Below are 27953 nucleotides of genomic sequence, written 5' to 3' on the forward strand. Positions count from 1 at the left end.
GCACGTTCTCAAAAGTCTAGTGTGCCTCTGTTGTCACGAGATGTGAATTATATTCCTAATGTCAGTCAGTTATTGAGGGTCGTCGATAAGTGGAGAGAGAGAGAGAGAGAGAGAGAGAGAGAGAGAGAGAGAGAGAAATCTCAGCAATGATCTGATTACAAATCCGCCGTATAGGGTAATACTGTTATCATGAGTAAACGCCGTTTCGAGAAATGCATGGAAACCACCATTAGATTTCTTGGAAACGATTAGATTAACGGACATATTTATTAAATGAAATTCACACTTAGAAAGGTATACAGTGATTGCTCATCTATAAAATAAAGCACTGCAGTACACTTAGCCCAGACCTAGGTGAGAGAGAGAGAGAGAGAGAGAGAGAGAGAGAGAAGAGAGAGAGAGAGAGAGAATCATTCGTTATTAGCCGACTAAATGATAAAGATGGTTTTATCAAGTCTACGCCAGAATAGCCTCTGCAGACAGTCTTGTACAATTCATAAAGACTCAGTATAAGGACACTTATTTTTTATTCATCAGCGATGAATGCAAACTAAGCAACAACATACCATTTTACCTTCGTCATTCTCTATTGACATCGCCAAAGGCCCTGATAATCTGTTTTTCAATGTTATGTACTTACATAACCTCAGGTATAGCAACAGCTTTCTCCAACTCACCTGTGGGAAAAAAAAGAAAGGTATGATAAATAAATGTGGAGTATGGCATGAATGTAGGGTTTAGGCCGAAGGTCAAGGACTGGGAACTATGAGGTCATTCGGCGTTGGTAAGGAAATTGAGAGTAGGTAGGTGCGAAAGGTGTAACAGGAGGAAAACCTCAAAAAATTGTTAGGAGAGGGAGGATAGCAAGATGAGAGAATGCAAATAGAGGTACAGTAAAATTAATGATAGGGGTTGCAGCTAGGGTCCGAAGGGACGCTGCAAAAAAATCTTACATTGCACTCCGTAAGATCAACACTCGATATTACTGCAATCTTTAGTTTCTTCACTAGGGCTCTTTATGCACACTACGCATGTATATACTAAAATGTTTCTCTTATAGAGATTTAACAAGAGCTAAAATGGCATAAAGACTGAAGCATCATTTTATTTTGTCTATAACCTCACAGGCAGCTTCATGAAATGCGACTACGAAGAACAACAACAGCTGTTATATCTATAGCAGGGACTCTAGAAATGGGGGAAGACTGAGTTCAACTTTAGCTATAATAGTGATTTTTAAAAGTTACCTGATAATTTGTTGGCTGAAGTTCAAGCGAAAAAATAAAAGCGAAGAAATTTCCATCAGAGTGGACTTTGTAACAACAATTTAGCCATGCCAACAACATTGGCATGACAATACAGCCATGTCAACAATATAGTCAAGATAAGTGAGCTTGCTTGATTGAAAAGAAGTGAAGTCATAATCTACAAAGATATGGGAAGGTGGACTTCAAATTGGTGAAGGTAAAAGAATCATGTCATATATATATATATATATATATATATAGATATATATATATATATATATATATTATAATATATATATATATATATGATATAATATATATATATATATGTATAATCTATATATATATATAATATATATATCTATATATATGATATACTATATATATATAAATATATATAATATATATATATATATATATGTGTGTGTGTGTGTGTGTGTGTATCTTTTTAAAGCCTGAACGCATTGACTAAGTTCATCCAACGAACTGATTGGCGCGAGGAGATAACCCTATGCTCGAAACAGATATTTAATTAAAGCAACATTGCTAACTGATGGAAATCTGCACAGATTCCCTCCATTGCGTCATTTCTTAACCATAGCGCCAATCTCCTTCAATTTTTTTTTTATGCAAAACCAACCAAAAAGCCAAAAGCCGAAGGGAGGACCACCAATAATGGTAGTCTGTTATATCTAGCTGAGATAACAGTTTTTTTTTGCCCTTCCCTCCTAATTCTGTTGCCTCAATTCCCCAGCGATGAAGTGCACAAGAAACTGACAAGAATACGAAAAAAAAAAAAACGCTAAAGATAAGAATAAAACAAGCGGAATTGTAACACATCGATAAAAAAAATAAACAATAAAAAAAGCGGAAACGTTGCTAAAATAAATGAAAAAAACGCGAAAGAAAAAAAATAAAAGAGCGGAAATGTCGCACATGGATTCGAAAAAAAAAAACACAAAAAGCGGAAATGTTGCTAAAATAAAAATAAAAAAAATCAAATAAAAAAAAAACAAGAAAGAAAAAATAAAAGAGCGGAATTGTCGTACAAGGATACGAAAAAAACAATAAAAAAGCGGAAATGTGGCTAAAAAATAAAAAAAAAAACGCGATAGAAAAAAATAAAAGGGCGGAATTGTCGTACAAGGATACGAATAAAAATAAGATAAAACGAAAAAAGTGACCACAACTGTCGCACAAGTATTCTTAAAATAAATAAAGTAAAAAAAACGGGTAGAGGAATTGTTAAATAAAAACACACACAACACACACACACACGAAAATCGTAAATGATATCGAAGTTCACCTCAATACTCGCCGAGGGGAGCGGTGAAATTCCCGGAACGAATTCCACGGCCAAGAATCTCCCAGCCATCCTTCAAAAAAGCTTTCCTTAAGCGGTCCCATATATCACAACGCCCACCCGCTTACCATATCCTCTCCTCTCCTCCCTCCTTTCCATCCTTCTTCCTTCAGATCATTTTCGGCTCGCTTTGTAGACCCACTTACTTTATATATAGTAGTATAGACCTACCGGAATGCCCTATTTCCCCAAACCCTCCCCTTCCTGTCTACTTCTTTTTCTCTATTCCATTTTCCTTTTTTTTGTACAAGATTCTTCCCATCTTTTCGTTTTCCCTTCTCTCTCTCTCTCTCTCTCTCTCTCTCGGTCTCTCTCTCCTCCTCTCTCTCTCTTTCCCATCACCCCCATCTGCCAGCTCTTCTCTCTCTCATTCCCATCACCCCCATCTTCCAGGGAGACTCCAGGGAGTGTTTGTGCCGGAACGCGACCCTTCCAGAGTCTGGAAAGACGATTAATAACAAGTGGGGGGAGGGGGAGGGGTGGGGGTGTCCCTAGGATAGTGTGGAAAGGGGGAGGGGGGAAGGACCGGAGGGTAAGGAGAAGAAAGGGGGTGGAAAGAGCACTGGAGAGGTGGTAGGAGAGTACCAAGGGATGGGAGATGGAGGACTGTCTGCATAACCAGAACACGGAAGCACGCCAGAATATACAAATGACATACTCGAGAATTGCGATGAAAATGAGTGCATAGCAGAGAGAGAGAGAGAGAGAGAGAGAGAGAGAGAGAGAGAGAGAGAGAGAGAGAGCTCTATAGTGAGATTTATGTAAGGCAGGTTGGATCTGTTTAGTTATAACTGATTTTAACACGAGTAATTAATATAACAACGGTAGTAATGATTTCAATACCAATAGAAGTTATTATTATTGCAATGCCAAGAGTATTCAATAACAAGGGTAGTAATTATTTTAACCCGGAAATACATAAATCAATCGTTTTGGATTCATATTCATAGTTACAAAATAGCGTATTTAAGTGAGACAGACAGACAGACAGTAAGGAAAAAAAATTTGCATAATGTTCATGACATGCGGATTCAAAATTCTTATATAATAACACCACATCAACGAGAGCAACAAAATAAATAAATAAATAAATACATTATAAATACAAAAATAAGTTAAAAAAACGTTGTTACTACTAGCACCACTATTAAGAATTAAGAATGATAGCAACGAAATACTACTACACACGAAAACCGCTTTTGAAATATAAATTAGGACACTAATATTTCGCTGTTATGTCAGGGGGGTTAAACTTGATGGTATACTTATCTCATACTTTACCAAATGGTCTCTTATGCTTTAGAGTTTAAACAGTTAATATTCATTCTGAATTTAATAATATATATATTATTGTATTTTTGTATACATGTATATAAATATAATACACACACACACACACACACACACACACATATATATATATATATATATATATATATATACTATATATATATATATAAATAGAGAAATGCACACTAATATTTCGCTGTGTTATATCAGACGGTACACCACATTGTATATTATGGGAGGCTTCTCATTCTGAGACAAGTTTTCCCTCTAGATGGCTTTATAAAAGAAAAAAAAATATTCCTGAATATATCTCTATTTTTGACTAACAACTATTTCAATTTAGAGTCGAGGTTCCGAAAAGTTCAATCCTTTTATTTATACTATTTATACGCAATGTGATCCATCAAGAAGGCGAGATTATAAAACCAGGGAGCTGAATACAACATTATGGAAAAACAAGATACTGCAGCGAGATTCGGATGTTTGTAAAATTTGCCTAAAAATATCAACCAGGGAATAGTTCGGCTAAGGATGAGAAAAAGGCAACCGGGCCGTAGACTCTTCGAGTTGTAGTTGTGGCATTTCAAGACGAATAAACCATAACCAACAACACGGCAAAACAATCTTCTCGTAAACAAGCAAAATAATAGTATCAAAACGAGAACACACAGCAATCGTTTGAAAATTTTTCATAATATATTTCTACAATGACATTTTCTTCATTGAAAAATAAAGCAGTGATTTACAGTGAAGCTCAAACACTTATATATATATATATATATATATATATATATATATATATATATATATATATATATATATATATATATATATATACAATCAACTACATTGCAACTACTGCATTAACCTTTCTACCGGTGCACTGTTAAAGTTAACGTTCAATTACTTGGTTAACTGGAGTGAAGGGCTAATATTAGGGTTACGGAGGATTCCTACAGGCGTTAACGTGTGTGGGTTTGTGTGTCAGAGTGATAGGAGGGGAAGGTTAGGGCTTCCTTTTTGCGGCACTAGTATTTTTTCTCTACGTCCATTTTAAAGAATTCTTTACTTTGCAATACCCGTCGCTTCACGTGTTCATTTACCTTCTTGACACTTCCTGCGCAGGCGACTACGGAAGAGAGAGAGAGAGAGAGAGAGAGAGAGTAGAGAGAGAGAGAGGAGAGAGAGAGAGAGAGGAGAGAGAGAGGAGAGAAGAGAAGAGAGAGAGAGAGAGGGCGGAGACAGTAGGGTAAATGTGAAATTCATTAAGGAATAAAAGGAAATGAATGAATGCATTAAAATCTTAATCACCACCTCCACTTGGATATTGGAACTGACTTCAAGAATTTCCACTTCGAATTTTCCTCATTCGGATTCAAAAACTGCAATATATGAAATGTAAGGTCATAAAATTACAAAATACACGAAACAGAATAATCATAGATTTCGCGGAAAATAATATCACGATTGTCACATAAAATACAGATTCATTTTGATATAAACAATGAACATTATTACATTATGCGCATGCAATTAATCTAATCTCTCTCTCTCTCTCTCTCTCTCTCTCTCTCTCTCTCTCTCTCTCTCTCTCTCTCTAAAATATAATTTCTTTCCCTATATAACTACACATAATCTCATCAGCGTACCAGACCTACTCCTTCACCCGTTAAACATTTTTATTCAAATAACAATGCTGCGATGGTGCATGTGCATTTGTATACTATAACATACTTTTAAACCTGTGTAACTATAACACCGTTTCCCAAGGATGGTGTCTAAAGCAAAACATCAAAAGAAATAAACGTTGAAAACGTTCCTGTCCATAAAATGCTGAACATAAAAAAAATGTCTCTCAAGGCACAAGTCTCGCCTGAATGTTGTATTCTCGGACTAAGTTCTGTACCTTAATTTTGTAACCTCGACCCGAGTGCTTTGTATTTTAAGCCGCGTACATCCGAATTTTGTCTAGATTTAGTAATCTAGAACCAAGGTCTAAATGCTTTTATGGGTACATGCACACACGTTGTGCCTGAATGTTCTTAATACGCTTTGAATTATAACAATGTATTTCCAAGTACATCCATGCAGAATTTTTACTTGTAACCTCAACCTTGACCGCGTACTGGTCAAAAGATCACCAAAGTTATTACTTAAAATGTAAAGGGATCACGCTTGGTGAGGACTAACAGGAAAAAAAAACCCATTCCATATGGACTACAATAAAGCCGAGTTTTACATTCTCATTTCCATACTACTAAATTGGAATTTCATAATTCACTTGCATTCAATTACACCATTTACTAAACATAAGTGGTATTCAATTAGGCAGCTTTACTATGCAAAAAGCTGTGCAATAAGGCAATTTGATAATCCAGGTTAATATTCAATTAGCCGGATATAACATAAACCAATAAACGTTAAACGATTACGATAATAAGTATAAATTTTGTTCGAAAGCATACTGCGAGTCAGTGAGTTTCCCCTCGAAGAAAGAGTATAATTTCTTATCATCAAATGCTGTTAACTGATAGATCAAATGTGTAAACTGGCAAAGCACAATGATGTCAGAGATGCCGATAAACCTTCGAAAATACTAGATTTCTTATTGAAAGCAAAATCTGCGAGCTAATTACCAGTTCAGTTGACCAAAAATACAAATTAATGACACCAAAAGCTGGGGACGAAGGAAGGCAGGAAACTCATAATTTAGACCTGGAAGATAATTAGGTGCAGAGATATACATGAGCCGTTTGATGCCCAGAAATGCCAGGGCAAATTTGGAACACGTAGGAAGGAAGGAAATATTCAATAGCCGCTAGATGGCCCAAAAAATGCCATGGCAAATTGGGAACACTTAAGAAGGAAGGGAAGAGATATTCGAGAGCCGCTAGATGCCCAGAAATGCCAGAGCAAAATGGGAACACATAGGATGGAAGGAGATATGCATGTGCCCTTAGATGCCAAGAAATGCCGCACAAAATGGGAACACATAGGAAGGAAGGAGATATTCAAGAGCCGTTTAATGCCGAGAAAATACCCCAGCAGATTCGGTAGACTTAGGGAGAAAGCAGAGTCATACTTTTATTTGTTAGGATAAATACGGTATTTATGCAGAGATATCCATGAGTCACAAAAAAGAACAAAAAAGAAAATTGCAATCTCGAGAATAAACCAGGCAGCTACTGTTTTCAGCTTTGTCTTCTGCGCCATTCCAGGTACTTACCTTTAGGCAAATCTGGTCTAAATGTCATGAAGAAAATATGTAAATAAAAATGAGAACTTTGAGTTTTACGAAGGTAACCGGTCCACGCCATACTACAGAAAGCACGGGGCTAATATCATCAATGATATGCAACGACAAACAGAGCTTCCAAAACAAATAAATAAATAAAAAGAAAAAATAGTTACACACTCTACCTTAATTACAAGTACAAACATACTGATATTAAACACACATATGTATATGTATAAAGAGTACACACACACACACACACACACACACACACATATATATATATATATATATATAATATGATATATATATATTTTCCTATATATATATATAATTAATATATATTATATATATATATATATATACAATTATATATATTAATATATATATATATATATATATATATATGTATGAGTAAATAAACTTAATCTCTCTATAAGGCAATAAAACTTATTTGCATTCAAAATTAACAATTATACCTCTTCACTTGCAAAGCAAAATCACATAATCTATTCTGATTTACGATGATAGATGAACAATGAACAATTACAATGATCATAAACCTATTTCACAAACGTGCAGGCAATCTACAAGAGAGAGAGAGAGAGAGACGAGAGAGAGAGAGAGAGAGAATAGTTGGGAAGGTTGCCACCAGTGGTAATTTTCCCAAGAAATAAAAGCGCAAGTAACCGTAGCACCATACTTTCCGAAAACGAAATTACTATTTTTTTCCCCAAAGGAAAGACTAGACCTATCCCCCCCCACCCCCCACCCCTACCCGAACCCCAACCTTTCGAACAGGAAAAGCATGACCCACGAATGATTCGAGAAGGAACGAAGTAACATAGAACCTTATGTACGTCACAGTTTGGATAACACCATCTGGCCTCTTTTGAGAGCGTCGAGCCTACTACTAGACCTTCCTGTATATCAAAAGAGAAGTGGCAACACACTAGAGAGAGAGAGAGAGAGAGAGAGAGAGAGAAGGGTACCTACGTTAAAGTTTTAAAGCTGCCTGCATGTTTCCAGCCATTCCTTCTCCCCACCCAATCTTCAACCGGGTGTCTGTAAGTCTCGCCGAATATTACGTGGGGCTCCCATAAAAGCATACTCTTCAATAGCCTTCACTGTCCCCCCCTCCCCCCCTACTTCTAACCTTCTCCTTCCCCCTTACCCCAGGCCCCGTCTATTCTCCCATCCCCACTCCCCTTAAAATCTCTCAGGAGGCGCTACAGGATGTCTCAAAAGCTTTCACGTCTAGTTTCTAAATTCCGTCATCACGGGGAGGGGACGCCGAGATGGAGGAGAGAGAGCGGCCCTGACTTTTAATGCGCTACTTTGTCGTATTCCTGACTGAAGGAGAAGAACAAAAAAATGTTAAAAAAAAAAAAAGGTGGGGAGGCTTACTGGCGTCTCCGAGAGAGGCTTGATAGAGTTACCATTATTGTCGTTATACACTACGAGATAGTATAAATATATATTATATTTATATATATATATATTATATATATACGGCTAGTATTAAATATATATCTATATATATATATATATATCATATATATATATATATTATATATATATATATTATATATATATTACATATATATATATATATATATATATATATATATTATATATATATATAAAAGAGGGTCCTTTGATTTCATTATCATACTTCCAAACAACAACAACAACAACAATAATAATAATAATAATAAAAATTAAAAAATCCTCATAGTAACACGAGTCTTCAAATGGAGAAACAAATCCACAGTTATGTAAATGTACATATATTTAAACTTAAGTGTTAAATTTCAGTATATGTACATTTATATAACTGTGGATTTGTTTCTCCAATAATAATAATAATAATAATAATAATAATAATAATAATAATAATAATAATAATAATAGTGTACTTAGGAAGCAGACCCTCTCTAAAAAGTATGCTTAAGAGAGGGTCTGCTTCCTAAATAATAAACAATGCAAAAACATAAGCGCATAAACATTCATAAATTCTATCTATAAAAGTATAATCCTGATTAAGCAAAAGTTATGAAACGAATAAGCGAAATGCAAACCAACTTCAGGAAACGCAGTTCTTTACAGAAGCATCGCAACTCCTATTGAAGTTATATCACCTGAATTCGTCACATTTTTACCACAGTTTAATAACAACTCAAAACGTTTAGGCGCTCAAGGTGATATGGGAGGCTTTATCAAATGAAGTCAAGAGTGTAAATTAAAACTGGAAATCTTCCAATTGCTTCTATCCAAAACCAATACGACAGAATGCCCCATAAGCAACTTTCAACATCTCCCTCACTGTAGATACAGGAAGGCTTACACACAGTATCCAATTTGCAAATGAACTGCACTGCGCAGTTTAAGTGTGGGGGAAGGGTAAATTTCGATTCAAAATTAACACCATCTGCAGAGTCACTGAAGTACAATGAGCAGTTGGATGGATGAATGGTACGTGATCAGTTTATCAATAGTCTTGGTCCCCCCCACCCCCTTACTCAAGACAAGGACATACCCCCTTACCCTTACTCAAGACAAGGACATACCCCCTTACCCTTACTCAAGACAAGGACATACCCCTCTCACTCTTACTCAAGACAAGGACATACCCCCTCACCCTTACTCAAGACAAGGACATACCCCCTCACCCTTACTCAAGACAAGGACATACCCCCTCACCCTTACTCAAGACAAGGACATACCCCCTCACCCTTACTCAAGAAAAGGACATATGCCCAAACCTCATCATACAAACACACTCATTATTTTGAAATCTCTGGCTCCAGTAGGTGCAGAGAATTATACGTCAATCTTGAGCTACCGTCCATCAATTTCATTTGAGTATAGTTTATCATTCCTCTCGGAGATGCTAATTCTAGTCACTTGCAGAGGGTGTATCCTTTACTAAACGGAACGACCCTTCCATTATTTTGTACTGGAACGCCACGCCAAGCTGCATAACTAATGAACATATGTCTGACTTCCTTTATGGATTCAGCTTAAAGGGCACGAGTCGTATATTGCTTCTTGGAGGCTCTACATACCAACTGTCCGTCTCTCTCTCTCTCTCTCTCTCTCTCTCTCTCTCTCTCTCTCAGTATACACATATATATACGATTGCGCAAGCGCGCACACACACACACACACATATATTCATATATAGTATATATATATGCATATATACATATACATAATGCACATATACATACGTACATACATACATACACATACACGCACACACAAATAAAAGCTACTTCCCCTCTCGAAAGTGGCTTTGATAAAAATGTGCGACACGAACAACGGGCTCAAGTTCAGAGGCTGCCAAGTCGAAAGTGGCAACATCTCAAAGATTGAACGTCGTTTCCAACTGCAAACTCGCATAAAAGATTCACTACCACCAAGGCATCGCAAATAAAGACTCTTACCTCACGAGCAATACAAATAAAAATAAAACAAAGACCTCTCATCTGGAACTTGAGAGAAACTCCTTTATTATTCTTGAATTCTGAAAGCTACCTTATGTCATCTTTTATAAAGGTGTTTTTCTCCATTTTTTTAATGCAATAAGATAATTATACGTTTAATCACGACGATAAGAGCCATAATCTTAGCGAATATTTTCATTACATCCCAACAGGGCGAGGAAAGGCGGTGCAGAGGTCATAATTCTATATTGCTTTAATTTTCTAAGGTTACTCTCGGCTTAAACAAGATTTACCAACGTCTTGGAGGAATAACTTTAAAAACAGAAAGCCATTTCTGATACGATATAGAAATGGCTACTGGGTTGGGTTGAGAATGACTTCATCGTTGAATCAATAACGAGTTTGTATGTAAAAACATCTTCAGAAAACTGGGGAAGGAATGACTTTATCGTTGTATCAATATAAAAACATTTCTGAAAACCAAGAAATGTATATATTAGTACATTATCCCGTTACCTAGAATAAAACTAATGACCTCGACGTGAAGAACAAGAGACAACAAAATAAGTGGATGTTTAAAATGCTGCAAACAAGACAGCAACTGCAGATATTTAAAAAGCTGGAAACAAAATGGCGGTCTCTTGTTAACTTCATGAGAGAAAGACAGTAACAACTTACGTTTAAATGGTAAGGAACAAGACCGCAATGTGCATGCTTATTACATAAACTTGTAACAAGACTCACGTTCGCTTCAAGAGCCGGGAACAAGACAACAAGTTGAATGCTGAAAGTGCTGGAAACAAGACATTAAAATTAAGGAAAAAGACGGTATGTTCTGTGCTCAAAGTACTGGAAAGAAGACAGTAAGTTAAATGCTTAAACTAGTGGAAAAAAGAGTAAGGCACATGCTTTAAGTACTGGAAAAAAGAAAGGTGCACACTTAAAGTACTGGAAAAAAGAAAGATATATGCTTAAAGTACTGGAAAAAAGAAAGGTATATGCTTAAAGTACTGGAAAAAAGAAAGGTATATGCTTAAAGTACTGGAAAAAAGAAAGGTATATGCTTCAAGTACTGAAAAAAAGAAAGGTATATGCTTAAAGTACTGGAAAAAAGAAAGGTATATGCTTAAAGTACTGGAAAAAAGAAAGGTGCACACTTAAAGTACTGGGAAAAAAGAAAGGTATATGCTTAAAGTACTGGAAAAAAGAAAGGGGCACACTTAAAGTACTAGGAAAAAAGATATATGCTTAAAGTGCTAGAAAAAAGAATGGGTGCTCCACATAAAGTACTGGAAAAAAGGAATGGTGCACACTTAAAGTATGGGAAAAAAAGATATATGCTTAAAAAGTACTGTAAAAAGAAAGATAATAATATGCTTAAAGTACTGGAAAAAGAAAGGCACATGCTTAAAGTACTGGAAAAAAAGAAAGGTGTACACTTAAAGTACTGGAAAAAGGAACGGTTATAGGCCTCCAAAGTACTGGAAAAAAGAAAGGTATATGCTCAAAGTACTGGAAAAAAGAAAGGTATATGCTCAAAGTACTGGAAAAAAGAAAGTATATTGTCAAAGGTAATGGAAAACGAAAGGTACTGCTTAAAAGTACTGGAAAAAAGAAGGATAATGCTCAAAAGTACTGGAAAAAAGAAAGGTATATGCTCAAAGTACTGGAAAAAAGAAAGGTAAAAGTTACTCCAAAGTCTGGAAAAAAGAAAGGTATATGCTTAAAGTACTGGAAAAAAGAAAGTATATGCTCAAAGTAAAAAACGGAAAAAAGAAAAGTTATATACTCAAAGTACTGGAAAAAAAAAGAAAGGTATATGCTCAAAGTACTAAAAAGGAAAAAAAAGTATAAATGCTCAAGGTACTGGAAAAAAGAAGGAAAGGTATATGCTCAAAGTGCTGGAAAAAAGAAAGGCAATATACTCAGGTGCTGAAAAAAGAAAAAAAAAGGTATATGCTCAAAGTACTGGAAAATAAGAAAGGTAATGCTCAAAGTACTGGAAAAACTAGAAAGGTATATGCTACAAAGTACTGAAAAAAAGGAAGGTTATACTCAAAGTCTGGAAAAAAGAAAGGTATATGCTCAAGTCTGGAAAAAAAGAAAGTGAGGTATATTGCTCAAAGTAACTGGAAAAAAGAAAGGTATATGCTCAAAGTGCTGGAAAAAAGAAAGGCATATACTCAAAGCTGGAAAAAAGAAAGGTTATATGCTCAAAGTACTGGTAAAAAAGAAGGTATATGCTCAAAGTACTGAAAAAAGACAGGTAATGCTTAAAGTACTGGAAAAAAGCAGGTATAATATGCTTAAAGTACTGAAAAAAAAGAAAGGTAATATGCTTAAAGTACTGGGAAAAAAGAAAAGGTATACTGCATTGCAAAGTACTGGAAAAAAGAATGGTTGGTGGGTTACACTAAAGTACTGAAAAAAAAAAAGAAAGGTATCTGCTCAAAGTACTGAAAAAGAAGGTATATGCTCAAAAGTACTGGAAAAAAGAAAGGTATATGCTCAAGTACTGGAAAAAAGAAATGTATATGCTCAAGTACTGGAAAAAAGAAAGGGATTGCTCAAAGTACTGGAAAAAAGAAAGTATATGCTCAAAGTGCTGGAAAAAAGAAAGGCATATACTTCCAATGCTGGAAAAAGAAAGGTATATGCTCAAAGTTACTGGAAAAAGAAAGGTATATTGTCAAAGTACTGAAAAAAAGAAGGAAATGCTTAAAGTACTGGAAAAAGAAAGTATATGCTTAGAAAGTACTGAAAAAAAGAAAGGTATAGCTTAAAGTATTTCACACAAAAAAGTAAAGGTATATGCTCAAAGTACTGGAAAAAAGAAAGGTGTACACTTAAAGTACTGGAAAAAAGAAAGGTATATGCTCAAAGTACTGGAAAAAAGAAAGGTATATGCTCAAAGTACTGGAAAAAAGAAAGGTATATGCTCAAAGTACTGGAAAAAAGAAAGGTATATGCTCAAAGTACTGGAAAAAGAAAGTATATACTCAAAGTATGAAAAAAAGAAAGGTATCATGCTCAAAGTGGAAAAAAGAAAGTATATGCTCAAAGTACTGGAAAAAAGAAAGGTATATACTCAAAGTACTGGAAAAAAGAAAGGTATATACTCAAAGTGCTGGAAAAAAGAAAGGTATATGCTCAAAGTGCATGAAAAAAGAAAGGTATATACTCAAAGTGCTGGAAAAAGAAAGGTATATGCTTAAAGTACTGGAAAAAAGAAAGGTATATGCTCAAAGTACTGGAAAAAAGAAAGGTATATGCTCAAAGTGCTGGAAAAAAGAAAGGTATATGCTCAAAGTGCTGGAAAAAGAAAGGTATATGCTCAAAGTACTGGAAAAAAGAAAGGTATATGCTCAAAGTACTGGAAAAAAGAAAGGTATATGCTTAAAGTACTGGAAAAAAGAAAGGTATATGCTCAAAGTACTGAAAAAAGAAAGGTATATACTCAAAGTGCTGGAAAAAAGAAATGGTATATGCTCAAAGTTACTGGCAAAAAAAAAGGTAAGGTATTGCTCAAACGTACTGGAAAACAAAAGAAAGGTATATTCGCCAAAGTAATGGAAAAAATAAAGGTATAGCTCAAAAGTACTGGGAAAAAAAGAAAGGTATTTGCTTAAAGTACTGGAAAAAAGAAAGGTATATGCTCAAGTCTGGAAAAAAGAAAGGTATATACTCAAAGTGCGGGAAAAAAGAAAGGTATATGCTCAAAGTACTGGAAAAAAGAAAGGTATATACTCAAAGTACTGGAAAAAAGAAAGGTATATGCTCAAAGTACTGGAAAAAAGAAAGGTATATGCTCAAAGTACTGGAAAAAAGAAAGGTATATGCTCAAAGTACTGAAAAAAGAAAGGTATATGCTTAAAGTACTGGAAAAAGAAAGGTATATGCTTAAAGTTCTGGAAAAAGAAAGGTATATGCTTAAAGTACTGGAAAAAGAAAGGTATATGCTTAAAGTACTGGAAAAAAGAAAGGTTTATGCTTCAAGAAAGACATGCTTAAAATGTTGGAACCACGACAGTAACAGTGCTGTATACGTTTGAGTGACTCCTTTGCATGTTCAAAGCACAGGAAACGAAGCGATATGATTATGATTAAAAGGACTACACTAGCAACCCTTCATCAAGCCGAGGCTTTGCTGGATACTCTTACGAACTCGCATTTACACAGAGGCTTACGTATGTATAAGTTCTTCGCTGGACGAGTGGTTTTCGCGCTCGGCTGCCAATCCAGTGATCCGAAGTTCGAATTCCGGCTTGGCTAACACGGAATCAGAGGAATTTATTTCTGGTGATAGAAATTAATTTCTCGAATAAAACAATAAACTTGCATTTTTGGATATACTTGTGTCCCGTAACGAGCAGGGCTTCTGTACTTCTATTTTTAGAAAGCAAACATTTACTGGTTTAGGTACAAATTTTTATAGCAGTTGTCATTTTAATTTTAAATTAAACTCCTTAAGTACTCTTCTACAGGGCCTTTACTTTATCCTCCAGTTGGTTTGGTTTTCACCATGAAATCTCATTTCTCCAGAACTATTTTTTTAGAAAATTGCTACCCATCCAAGCTTTTTTTTTTTTTTAAACAATTGTATAACTTCCTTAAATGTAAGTTTGCTCCTGTTTTTAATATTCCTACTGTACCCAAGTTAGCATTTTACTTTAGTATTCCTTTTATTCATGATAAGTCTTTTTATGTTCAGCTAAATGCCCTTATTCACCGACACCTTCCGGCAGTTAACAGTAGAGTTATAACCAAGAACCCGTTAACCATTGCTTCTTTTTTTAGACATAAAGACGAACTAAGCTCCTTGATTACTTCCAATGTCGTTTATTTATATACTTGCCCCAAATGTAAGGTGGGGAAATATGTGGGGGCTTCTCGTCGCCTACTGAAGTCAGAATTGATTGTCATCGGGGAGTTAGTTACAGAACAGGTAATAAATTAACGAATCCAGAATTTTCTAACGTACGTGATCATGGCAAAAAATATAAACAACATATTGAATATAAACATTTTAAAATTCTCTCCACAGCCACCTCACCTCATCAATTAGCAATAACGGAATCTTTATACATTAAGAAGCTTGTTCCCTCTTTAAACAATCAAACTACCTCCACAACACTGTACCTGTCTTGAGTGTGGCCTGTCTCTGTTTTTGATGTCATTAGGTAGCGGTCTGTTTCTTTCATTCTGTCTGTTGAATATTAGATTTTTTAATTTAAAAATTTATTTAAAGTTTTAATATTTTTTAATTTGTAAATTTCTTAATTCTTGTCTTTGTAACACTTTTATATATTATAATTGCGTGTTTCAGCTTTGAAACGTCAGTATGTTTAATAAACGGACAAATACTAGTTCATGACGTCTCCTTCAGCTCCTTGTTTGATTTAGGTCGACAGCAACGATTCCCATGTCCATATATATATACTATATTATTATACCACGTTATATATATAATAATTTAATATATAATATAATATATATATTTTCATGCGGGTATCTGGTAAAAAGTCAACCAGTAAATTATATATATTCCATACACACACACACACACACCCACAACGCACACACACACACACACACACACCACACCACGCCACAGATATATATAATATATATCACTAATATATAGATTATTATATATATATATATAATACATTATTGTTGATAGAAGTTTACATGAAACGACCGACCACGAAACACCAAGACAGGGAGAAAAAAAGTATCAAAAGAAAAGGCGACCATTATCATCTCACAAATTAAAGCACCCATCCGTTTCAAGTCCTAAAAGACGGACGACGACGATAACAACAACAGCAAACAACAACATCAGGAAAAACAACAATAACGAACATAATTATCACCATTCGCAACTAACAGACACCGTTGTAAGGTTCTCTCTTGTTCTTAAAGTGCCAACAGTACAACATTACTTATAACTATTATATAATATATATATATATATATATATATATATATTATAATATATATATATCGGGGCATTCCTTTTCAGTCTTCCTCTTGTTCTCTACTCTTCCATCGATCTCCTGTCTCAGTAGCCCTTCGCACTGTAACAAATGACCAAATCCAGGCTCTCTCTCTCTCTCTTCTCTCTCTGCTCTCTCTCTCTCTCTCTCTCTCGTATTAGCAGAGAGAGAAACGAGTAAGTTTTACTGTATTTATATCGAACCGGAAGGCCCTTAAATTCCTCCCTATCTCTCTCTCTCATCTCTCTCTCTCTCTCTCTCCTCTTTCTCTCTCAAATCTCCTGCAACAACAAAATACCCATTTCAATCTCGTCAAACTGTGCAAATACTCTTCATCAGCGAAATATTCTTTCTAGGTACCTCCTTACCTCTAAGTATATTTATAAAATTCCACGACTGATTTTAGTCCATTTCAAAGCAGCAGTTCAGAAAGAAATATTAATGACAAGTCTTGCCTTGATCTCAGACTCTACCCTCGACATCACTCACGCCGAACAACAACGGCAAAGACAACATCAAGCAACAAAAGCCACAACAACGATCTTAAGTGGATGGAGGGTACGAAAAAAAAAAAAAACGAAAAAAAAAAAAAAAAACGCAAAAGGGTGCGAGATGCAAACACGGCTCAAGTGCCTTCAGGCAACATAAGCTGGGAAAAACAATTAATTCCGGCACAGATTAGATTTCCTTCACAAGATTATTTCCTTCAAGTGAAGCCTTCGACAATCAATTCGCGCTAAGGAAGTAAGCTCGCCAATCGGTGGTCCTGGGTTTACTCATTACAGTTGCGAAATATTATGCAGTATATATACTTAATAAAGATAAAAAAATAAATAAAAAAGACCTCGTATAACACAAGAAAATAATGATAAATACCTTATCAGTATCACGAGAGAGAGAGAGAGAGAGAGAGAGAGAGAGAGAGAGAGAGAGAGAGAGAGAGAGAGACCTTTCAGATTCTGCAAATACGTAAGGTTTTAACGGTCAAAAATAACGTGCAAAGTCGCACTTTCAGCTACAAGCATGAGAGAGAGAGAGAGAGAGAGAGAGAGAGAGAGAGAGAGAGAGAGAGACCTTTCAGATTCTGCAAATACGTAGGGATTTAACGACCAATAACTAATTACAAAGTCACACTTTCAGATACAAACTAGAGAGAGAGAGAGAGAGAGAGAGAGAGAGAGAGAGAGAGGAAGGGGCCTTTCGGGTTCTGCAAATTCGTAAGAGTTTAATGATCAATAATTTACTTAGAAGTCACTCTTCAATTATGAACATAGAGAGAGAGAGAGAGAGAGAGAGAGAGAGAGAGAAGTGGCCTTTTGGGTTCTGCAAATACGTAAGCGTTTAATAATCAATATTTCACTTAAAAAGTTACACTTTCAGCTACAAACATGAAAGACAGACAGATGGGGGAGGGAGGGGTCACAGGGAGTTTAGTCCAAAATGAGCGACCCTGTTGAACAGGTGAGCCCCCAAGCAAACAGGTGGCAGGGACATGAGGCAACCACTTGCCTGCTACCTGACACCCCGAAGGCGACCATGAAGGTCACGCTGCTGGGAAGAGCAAGGAGGACGACGAAGGAAGAAAGGATGAAATTTGCGCTAATTCAGCAGACGAAGGATTCAGTCGAGGTCGGTTCGAAAAGCATGAATGTATTTAAAAAAAAAAAAAGCAGGACCGTTTATAAAAAGCAAAACCATTTATGAAAACCAAGACCGTTCGAGGCAAGCAAGACCCTTTGCCATTTATGAAAAACAAGACCATTTATGAAATGCAAAACCATTTATGCAAAGCAAGGATATTTACGAAAGACAAAACCAGTTATGAAAAGCAAGGCCATTTATTAAAATCTAGACCATTTATGCAAAGCAAGGCTATTATATTCAAAGCAATGCCGTTCATGAAAATCAAAACTATTTATGCAAAGCGAAACCATTTACGAAAAGCAATGCTATTTATGAAAAGCAAAACCATTTATGCAAAGCAAGACCATTTATGAAAATCAAGACCATTTATGAAAACTAGACCAGACCATTTATGCAAAGCAAAACCATTTATGCAAAGCAAAACCATTTATGCAAAGCAAGACCATTTATGAAAATCAAGACCATTTATGCAAAGCAAAACCATTTATGTAAAGCAAGACCATTTACGGAAATCAAGACCATTTATGCAAAGCAAGACCATTTATAAAAACGATGACCATTTATGCAAAGCACAACCATTTGTGAAAAGCAAAACCACTTATGCAAAGCAAGACCATTTATGCAAAGCAATGCCATTTATGAAAAGCAAGATCATATAGAAAAGCAATGCCATTTATGCAAAGCAATGCCATTTATGAAGGCCATTTATGCAAAGCAATGCCATTTATGAAAACCAAGACCATTTATGAAGCGACTCCATTTATGCAAAGCAAGGCCATGTATGAAAATCAAGACTAGACCATTTATGCAAAGCAAAACCAATGAAAAGCAAGGCCATTTATGCAAAGCAAAACCATCTATGAAAAGCAAACCCATTTATGAAAAGCAAAACCATTTATGAAAAGCAAAACCATTTATGCAAAACAATGCCATTTATGCAAAGCAAGGCCTTTTTTCTGAAAAGCAAAACCATTTATGCAAAGCAATGCCATTTATGCAAATGCGAATCAAGGCCATTTATAAAAACCAAGACCATTTATGAAAAAAGCAATGCCATTTATGATAATCATGACCATTTATGAAAACAAAGACCAGCCCATTTATGCAAAGCCAAACCATTTATGCAAAGCAAGCCCATTTACGAAAATCAACTTGTCGACTTGAAGTATATTTCCCAGCTTGAGCCTCACAGTGTATCTCTCCACGTACCAATTCCAAGCGGCCGGTAATGCCAACGGGACAAGAGCCGAATCCTACCTTTTTCCAGCCCAAGACCGAAAAAAATAAGGCGAGAGAAAAGTGAAAGATATGTGAAAATGATCACTTGATTCATCAGCATAATCATCATTGTTGTCGCTGTCGTATACAGTGACGCGTGACGCAGTGTACAATGATACATGACGCAGTGTACGATGACGCGTGACGCAGTTTGCAATGACGCGTGACGCAGTCTACAATGATGCTTAACGCAGTCTACAATGACGCACGACGCAGTCTACAATGACGCGCAACGCAGTCTACAGTGACGTGTGACGCAGTTTACATGACGCATGACGGTTTACAATGATGCGTGACGCAAACAGCCTCTTTTATTTTCTTTACTGAGAGAGAGAGAGAGTGATTCAGTATAACAGAGAGATAGAGAGAGAGAGACAGATTCGGTATATCAGAGAGAGAGAGAGAGAGAGAGAGAGAGAGAGAGAGAGGAGAGAGAGAGAGAGAGAGACCATCGCTATATATCTGAATTTGAAAACAAGCTAAACGATTTACGTCATAGAACCTATATCAATTTCCCTTGTCGCACAAAAAAAAAAAAAAAAAAAAAAAAAAAAAAAAAAAAAAAAAAAAACTCACTTTATTCCTAGAAATAAATGACTGAAACGCCACCGCCAGACTAAAGCCTCTATTAATCAGCCCGCAGCTCAGGTAGGAAGAACACAAAGTAAATTTATTCAAATATTGTGCATAAATTAATTAAAACGCCTACCTGTTGCTGATAAACTAATCGATGGGAGGTTCTGTTCAAGCAATATGGCTACCCATGAATTAATGGCGATGTTTAATCTGGTAAAAATATTAGTTATGTTATAAAGTAATGAACAGTAATAATGTCCCAGCAACACAGGAACTGGAAAAAATCACGAAGATTTAAATTAGGGCAAAAGCCCAAGCGTAGATGTGTTTAAGAATAAGCTCGACAAATATCTAAGCTGCATCCCAGACCATCCAAGATGCAAAATATACTGGAAGATGCATTAGCAATTCTCTGGTAGACATTACAGGTGCCTCACACTGAAGGACCAGGGGGAACCCGAACTAGCTGTAAGGTCTGTAAGGTAAGGTCTGGGTCCTTTGAGATCATTCAGCTCTGAAAACTGCTGATACAACTGTTAATAGAGGGCGCAAAGTAAGATGGAAGAAAGAAAATGGAATGAAAGGGTTTCAGCTTAGCCCCGAAGAGAGATGCGAAGCTACCTTTAGTAATGCCTACAGTACACAGCCTGTGGTACGCTGACGGCAATACCCGCCCTACGGGTAATTACAGTGTGTGGTAATACTCGTATGCAACTGCGGATATAGAATTATAAATGAAACGGTTCTCCCTGCAAACCTGAAAATATGCATTTCTCTAAGCCAAGGATTTTCATCCCATAACTTTACTTCAAAAAGAAAAGGAAGGGCGGAGAGAGAGAGAGAGAGAGAGAGAGAGAGAGGAGAGAGATAGAGAGAGAGAGAGAGAGTCTAGATTTCGGGAGCAATTTCCGGCCCAGATTTCTGCTGGCGCGAGTCGCTCGAGGGCAAAGAAAATATGGTTCCTCTATAATCAGGGGACTTGTCCGTCGAGAGACTTCGGTTTCTTCTTTCCCATAATAATAATAATAATGAATAGACTCTCGCATGACAACCCCCCCCCCCCCCCATGAAACTTGTATGAACTCACTTCTTTTTTCTGTTTACAAGCAATGCGTTACTGGGATGCTGTCTCAAAATGCAAAAGAAATACAAAAAATTCTATTAGATTTATTTTAACTTCTTTGTTCCTTTGTAACTTTATGAAGTCACTACTTTTTCTGTTTACAAGCAATACACTACTGAGATGCTGTCTCAAAATGCAAAGAAATACAAAAACTGCTATCGGGAAGATTAAGATTTTATTTTGACTATATGACATTTAGGTTGTCAAGTCAAACAATTGGGCATTTCCTGCAAAGATGGCGTTGGAGTGGTTAAACAGCAGAAAAATAAATAAAAAATAAAAATAAATAAATTAAAGTACAGTGATCTACAGGTAAAATTGGAAGAAAATCCCACAGTTCCACTAAGATGTAATAGTTAGAGAAGCTGAAGAGCAAGACTGAAAAAAGGAAGTGGGAATGGAAGAAAATAAAAGCCTATAAGGTGGGTTGCAGTCTGGGGTGGACGAGATGCTGCAAACACCCTTTAGCGATACTGATCCTCGGTTGATTGGTTGATTGAGTAGCCATTTTACATGGCGTCACAACACTAGACATCTTCGAGAATTCATTTGTTTCAAAAATTTTCAATTTTATCAGTCCAACTCTTGGTATATTATCAAGTTATATTGATTTTGACTTATCCTTTATCTTCAGGGGACAGATGCCAGATAAGTGATACGGTGCTGTTTCATCCCCTTAATTACATTCGTCAGTGTTTGCGTTTGCTATTGTTTATATATATATATATATATATATATATATATATATATATATATATATATAAAGAAAACCCACAAATAATTTAACATATGTACATTTTTATTCTGGCCACCATCTTAATATTAAAATTTCAATTTTTTCTTCTATGTTACTACGCGCTTTGCGTATCACGAGTCCACAATATCTGGACCAAGAAATAGAATACATAAAAAAGATAGGAAACGATCTGTGCTACCCACCTCATTTAATTGATTTATTATCAAAAAGCTCACAAAAAGTTTTATAATGTTGCTATTAATGAAAAAGAAATGCCTAAAAATGTACTTAGCTTACCTTATTTTCGTGGATTTGAAACCATAAAATCAATATTTAAATCGTTTAATGTTAATGTACTGTTCTCTTATAACAATACCATTAAAGATATGCTAATTAAGAATAGTCCCGTAACAAATAACAACATAATTTACAAAATTCCTTGTAAGGATTGCCCATCGTTTTACGTTGGTCAGTCAAGTAAAAATTTATGTGTACGTATTAAGCAGCATATGTATTCAGTTAGAACAGCCCAGACTTCAAATGCACTGTTTATCCATCTGAGTGAAAAATCTCATTGTATTAATTGGGGTGATACCTCGGTAATTGCTAGATCTAATGATTATGTTTCAAGAAGTTTACTGTAATCGGCAATTATACAAATCACTAATAAAAACAACCTAAATCTTAGTCTGGGAATGTACCATTTGGACCCATATATTTGTAAGATGTTTATGAAGGACCTTAAAATAAATGAACAACTAATAAATTAGTCCCACATGTATATAGTTATTATTTCTCTCTCTCTCTCTCTCTCTCTCTCTCTCTGTCTGTCTGTCTCTCTCTCTCTCTCTCTCTCTCTCTCTGGTTCGATATTCTCTCTCCCTCTTTCTCTTGCTCGATATATATATATATATATATATAGATATATATATATATAGATATATATATATATATATATATATATTTATATTTTCTTTCGTCTTTTCATTAATAATAATTTTTTTGAGAAAATTTGTGTAAAAATTCATGATATTAAATTGCATATGCTCCCGTGTTTATTCAAAATGTACTGTTTTCTGGAAGAATCACTTGTTTACTGCGTGTATCCTTCAAGGTGTGGCTACCCTCAGGCGGCTCCTCCTTTCTGTAGAGTGAAAATCGCCTTTATTGCTTGCTAATCTTGTAGTGTCAGTAGTGTCAGTTTGTATATTAAGCCTTCTTTTGACTATGTTGTTCTCTGTAAAATCAGTTTGCCTCAGTAAAGGGTCCGAACAGGACCGAAAGTACTTGGCTATCTCGCTTTTTCATTTTTTCCTTCGTGGCAAAAAACCTTTATTTATACATAGCATCACGTTTTATATACTTCGTGATCAAGTTATTCATATATATATATATATATATATATATATATATATATATGTGTGTGTGTATATATATATAAACTATATTATGAAACAAAGTCTGACGACAGAACTGTTTAAAGTTGGATTATTTTGAGCATCTTTTCCACGAGCAGGAGATAAAAACCAACTCTGGAACATTTTAAACAGAAATGTGATACAAATATAAGTTTCGATATCTTCTGGGAGAAGAAGCTTTATTGAAAGAATTATTTTACGATGAATAAAAACAAGCAGTCAATAAAAAATTTAAAAATCGCCTTGTCATGGCACAAACTTGATAGCTCCAACCCCACAAAGAGAGAGAGAGAGAGAGAGAGAGAGAGAGAGAGAGAGGAGAGAGAGAGAGAGAGAGAGAGACTAAATCAGCAACTATTGAAAAGGTTAACCAAAAGGTGGAATGGGGGACAAAATACCTCCATTAAGACCGAGTCTCGCAAAGACCATTCAAAGTCATTAACGTCAAGAAGAGAAAGTAATGAGAGAAAAGTGATTACGTCACTTTTCAGAAAAAGACAGAAAAAAGAACACAGGAAAAAAAACTGCGGAAAACAATGCCAATGTTAAACGCACAATCACAATATTGAAACCTATCACAGTGCGTTATTAATGAAAAATAACTTGTTACCTTGATGGAAATAGTGAAACTATGTATAATTCGAAATTGTTTGAAATGGACCAAAATAAGTTGCGAAATTCAACATATTTGCACAAGAGAGAGAGAGAGAGTGTGTGTGGGGAGAGTGCAATATACACCACAACAAATCACTAAAAAACTCAAATCAAGAGGCACGAGAGAGAGAGAGAGAGAAGAGAGAGAGAGAGAGAGAGAGAGAGAGAGCAACATTCACGGCAGCGGATCACTAAAAATTTCAAAATACAGGCACGAGAGAGAGAGAGAGAGAGGAGAGAGAGAGAGAGAGAGAGAGAGAGAACCACCATTCACCACAACAAATCCTTATAAAATTCAAAATATAGGCCCCGAGAGAGAGAGAGAGAGAGAGAGAGAGAGAGAGAGAGAGAGAGAGAGAGGAACATTTCACCACAACAAATCACAGGTCCCCATATTCATGGCTGGCATTCAATCTGCAGTACCGCCCATTGCCTAACAAAAGTCGGGTCATTGCAATCAGGGGATAACTTCCTTACTGCCGTCTTTTTTTTTTTTCTTCGGACAACTCTTCCCCAGTTCCAAAAGCCCTGATTCGACAATAAAATTTCTTCGCCCTTCCTCAATCGAAAGTTCTCCTTCCTGCCATGGGGGAAGAAAAAGAAGATAGAGGGACCAAACTCCATTCCCAGATTTGTCTTTCTTAAATCTCTCTCTCTCTCTCTCTCTCTCTCTCTCTCTCTCTCTCTCTCTCTCTCTCTCTTCCCAGCCAGGGTTGTCTGCCTTAAAATTCTCTCGTGGAGGCCTTGGAAAAAATAGAAACTGCAGGTCACTGTAATCAACAAAATAAGACTTTAATGTTTATTAAATTTATGCACATGAATCACCTTTAACCCAGACCAGCCCCGTTACCGTAATTCCTAATTACATCTTATAAACTTCGAGATTAACAAAACGGATAACGCCTCACACTTCTGTAAACAGAACTAAACACATTTATACATATGCAACGATCCTTCATGAATACCTTTTAGTAGAAAAAAAAAAAAGTCATATATTTCTGTAAAACCATCTACAAAGTTGCAAATACCCTATATGAATATCTTCCAGTAGAATAAAGGGAGATTTCTATAAAATCGTTTACACAGTTGCAGATACCCTTTATGAATACCTTCCAGAAGATTAAAGTAATAATTCAATAAAATCATTTACACAGTTGCAACTAACCTTCATGGACACGTGCCAGAAGAACCAAAGTGACTGTGCAACGAGGGGCGGAGCCTAGGAACTTCCCTCGTAATCCTGAACTCCGAATATTCCGACGGCCTGTCAATCCGGACAATATTTCTCGCTCCCCGACAAAGCCGGATTAGACAAGTTTCCCTGTAATACCTCCGCGTTTTCTGTCACAAGATCCGGGGAGTACAACGCTAAGTTATGGAAGGAGGTCTCTCTCTCTCTCTCTCTCTCTCTCTCTCTCTCTCTCCTCTTCATTCACCAACTAATTATTTCTATAATAAATCAAATATTTGTACACTAAGAAGTTTAGTGATCATGTCCTACACACTGCTTTATTCTTCTTATGTTATCTATCTTTTTTTTTTATTTGTGACTTCTTTCTTTCTGAAAATCAGACAAACTAAAAAGCACAAGCATTCATCAGCAGTCATGAGAAAATTCAGCAGGCAAAAGGAATATTTCCCAAGGCTCGTTTGATTGATTGTTTGTTTGTTTGTTTGTATGGTGTTTTTACGTTGCATGGAACCAGTGGTTCTTCAGGCAACGGGACCAACGGCTTTACGTGACTTCCGAACCACGTAGAGAGCGAACTTCTATCACCAGAAAGACACATCTCTCACTCCTCAATGGAATGCCCGAAAATCGAATTCACGGCCACTGAGGTCCAAGGCTCATTTGAGTATCTAGGCACGGTTCTTCTTCGCCTTTCCTCTTAATTTCAAAAGAAATAGCACCGTCAAAGAGGAGGGATGGCATGAAAAGGCGAATTTTCCTTCTCGAGCACATTCAAATGACTCTCATATCAAAGGCAACTCCCGTCACGTCCTCACGTCATCCTCCAAGACATGTCTGTTTTTAACTTTCATACTCTGGAGATTTTCCTTTCTCATTACTTGGCCCGCATTTAGAAAATGGTGTTCTTTCTGTCTTTCTTTTGACGCGAATCTACCTTCCAATCCCGCCTTGGCCTCACCTCTCTCTCTCTCTCTCTCTCTCTCTCTCTCTCTCTCTCTCTCTCTCTCTCTCTCTTGTCACGTCCCTAATCAGCTCGCGCAACAACCACCCAAAATAAGATGTAATACTTCCAACTAAGATGAAGCTTACTCGATTAAATGCTTGATGCAAGGTTTTAAATCGATGCCAGAATAAATTAACACCAAGATGGGGTATGTAAAAAGCCAACACTTCAACACAGGAAGCTTTAAAAGGGCACGTTAAATAATCTCTTCATTTAGAGCAAAGGTTAAATAATCTTTCCGTCAGGGGTTAAGAAATGGTACGCTCGCAAATGCGAGAGTGCCCTTAGCTGTGGAGCAGAACGACAGCGTTATGGCGAAGCACCATAATCTTGTTAGGTTTCTGATTAAATAACTCCCATGTTGTGTCCCACAAAAGATCAACCTATAATTAGTCCATCAGTATCGCACCTGTTCTATTTACACGAATCGAAAGGACATAAACTCAGCAGCTTTTTTTCTTTTACTAAAAGGGTGTAGAGATTTTTTCAGGCAATGCAGTGTCACGATGCGGTTCATCGATGCGACAGAAAAATAACATAAGATAAATTGATAATTAGTAAATTCACCTAAAAATTTCTCTGAAAACGACGAAGGGTCTCATAATGTGCATCACATTTTGAGAAGCCTTCCGATAAAAGTATAGGTTTTTAGTGTAAAAATTTGTTTCCAAACACTGAAAAAAAATCATAATTGCAATTAACAACCTTACTATCCAGCTAGAACCTCAAAAAGAGTTTCCATGATTTAAACGTTATATTTGATTGTTTGTATGATGTTTCAACGTTCCATGGAACCAGTGGTTATTCAGCAACGGGACCAACGGCTTTACGTGACTTCCGAACCACGTCGACGGTGAAATTCCATCACAGTTTAAACGCTATGGCGAAGCCAAGGAGAACTTTATACTGAAGACAAAAAAGCTAAGACAAAACATACACACGAGATTCAATACTCTATTTGTAAATGGATGAAAGATCTTTGATTCCTTTTGCTCCTCAGCAAAGAGTGGATTCCAGCTTGTGCGTCTCTATGAACTGACAGACATACGGTAACATCCTAATACCAAAAGACTATAAAGGGAAATTCTGTTGACATGAATGTTCTCGACGTTTCATATTACCAGGGAACCATTCGACGAAAGTCAAAACCGTAATTGCCATAGTTAGGAAACAGAAAACCTCAGGTTCGAACAATTCTGTTTGAATGTTGAAAAACATCACGATGTTCCCGCCAGCCAACCAAACATGAAACATAGACCCAAATTAATGATGAAACATAAGAAGATCTACATAGATGAGTTGCCCTAACATTATATTCTGTACGTGACTACCTTTACGAGAGCTGCTTACAATTACATAAATACATGCATACAACATAGAGCCACCCACTGCAAGGGAAAAGGGCGGAAGGGGGAATACATACATACATACGTACATACATACATACACACACACACACACACACACACATATATATATATATATATATATATATATATATATATATATCTTACTTATAAGAAAGAATATAATAAGAACAATGCCTTTCAAACGAAACAATGATTGAGATGTAAAAGGGATGTAGTTCACAGGCGAATAATTTATTTTTGTTTTTTAATCAAGATGGTGATAGTTCTCGCTTCCCAAATCAATACTTTTTGGCGTGGGACCAGTGCAACGATTAAATCCTGTGTGGCTATGTCTGTACTTTTTAATTTTACAAGGGTTACACTGCATTATTAAATC

Source organism: Macrobrachium nipponense, chromosome 22 (assembly GCF_015104395.2).
Source record: "Macrobrachium nipponense isolate FS-2020 chromosome 22, ASM1510439v2, whole genome shotgun sequence".
Taxonomy (NCBI): domain Eukaryota; kingdom Metazoa; phylum Arthropoda; class Malacostraca; order Decapoda; family Palaemonidae; genus Macrobrachium; species Macrobrachium nipponense.